This window comes from Galeopterus variegatus, unplaced genomic scaffold, assembly GCF_000696425.1.
Source record: "Galeopterus variegatus unplaced genomic scaffold, G_variegatus-3.0.2 Scaffold276, whole genome shotgun sequence".
NCBI classification, from domain to species: Eukaryota; Metazoa; Chordata; class Mammalia; order Dermoptera; family Cynocephalidae; genus Galeopterus; species Galeopterus variegatus.
Window position 1 is genome coordinate 56,066 of NW_007726387.1, and position 2,057 is coordinate 58,122.

Below are 2,057 nucleotides of genomic sequence, written 5' to 3' on the forward strand. Positions count from 1 at the left end.
TATGAGATGGCACTGTCTGTTATGTTTTCTTGATTTTATTCTAAATGCAAAGTTACTCCAAGCCTGACATCCTTATTGGTAACTTTTCACAGGTGTCCCACTGACAATAGTAATTGCATTCTAGGTAAAAATGGCAGGGGGTGGAGAAGATGTGGTTGGGGATTGGATCAGCAATGGAAAACCTAATGGAAATCCAGCTCCAGTGTAAGGAGGCCAGTTTTCCTTACACATAAACATCCTGGCCACTGTGTTCAAACAGCATTATCCAACAGGTGATAATGCCATCTATTGTCCTTACAGGAGCCTAAGTCTACAGCATCAGAGCTCTAGACATAAAAGGTGTTCAATACATATTTTTTAGCTACATCAAGGTTGTAAGCCCAAGTGTCTTGAGGATTCATATAGGTAATGAGGATGAGAGAAGCAGCTCACAAATGAATGTGGCAAACTTAGGCCCAGTCACTATTCAGCTTCAGTCAGCTGAGTATAGTCATATAGGAATACAGGTCAGGTACTGCTGGGATCCCCCGATTATTCAGAAAACAGAAATCCAGATATCTGTATGAATCTTCCAACTTTTAAAATGTGAAGCCTCAAAATTTTTAAAACTTCCATGCATCCCAAACAAAATGTATCTGTAGACCAGGTAAGTCCCAGCTCTCCAGAGAGGAGCTGGCTTCACTCCACAACCAGTAGCCTGCTTGCGGAGCCTGTTCAGGTACCTGGGGACATTTGGCATGGCGCAGGAAGGTTTGGGAAATACCAAGGAGCTCTTTCAGGCAAGCTCTTTCTCCTTACACTCAGCTGCCTCCTTCCTGGGTGTAACTCCTTCACTTCTCCATGTGCCCACTGCAACAGAGTTCCAGCAGCAGGTCCTTGGCAGTGGCACCCAAGACAATGTGTTCCTTACCTAAAGCTTATCACTGAGTCCACATCCAGGAAGAGTGACCTAAGTCTGTCACAACTGACAAGTAATGGCATTTCCTTCACTAACCCTAAGGGACATCCTCAGATAATGAGGAGCTGGCAAGGAGCCCTAATTTTTCCCCAATTTAGTCCCCCCAACCACAGGCAAACATATAGGGATTCTCAGTGATATATAATGAGGGAGGCTGCCACCCCACCCCCAACACCATACTAGAAATATTTTTCACACTCTCTCCACTCTTAAAGGTGACTTCTAAAAAGAATTGTGATCAGAATCCCTGCCCCCACTCACTATGCCTAACAATATACTTTTCCTAAGCGCTTAGAATGCAGAAGACACAAGGGAAACTCTGGATATGCTGCATCTTTGTGAATTTTTCCAGTGATTTAGAATGATTATTGCTTGTGGGCCAGCACTTGGGAATTTTTGCAAAACTCTCTCTGCCTTTGCTTCATTGATATGCTAGCAAGAATTTGAACCAAGTAATGGGAGAGAGCATGGCCTTTGTTTTTGAGTATCACATTATGTAATTGCATTACATGGAATCTTGTCAAAGTGAACCAGGGCATCAGCAGAGGTCAGGTTAAAGCAATGCTACCATTCTGTGCCAAAAGGGGCATCTTTCTGGGTGATAGGTCAGCACTTCCACCTTTAGCCAGAACATTAGTATTCCATTAACCAGAGCCTGCTTGGCCCTGATCTCCTTTGACCCAAGTTTTAGACCTTTCATTTAGAAACCTTCTTGATTCTGGCCAGGTACCACAACTCCACATGAAGGACAGAGGCACCAGCACAAAATCCTGAACTCCTGGGTTTGCATGTACAAGGGCACTTCAAAAAGTTCATGGAAAGATTTGTATTATTTTTAATTCTATTTTTCAACAAACTTTTTGAAATACGCTCATATGTAAACAAAATTAAGCCATTACCTATGAGGGATAAGTAACTTTAAAGACTGATTTTTCTCTTTTAAAAGGATCAGAAATTGTGCCCATAGAAATACCTGCACAAGTCATCTTCATTTGAAAGTACAAATGAATTTAAAAAAAAAACAAAGCTGATACCCATGTAAATCATTCAACAGGTCTTTGGGCCAGCCCGGTGGCGCACTGGATAGTGCACCGCTTGG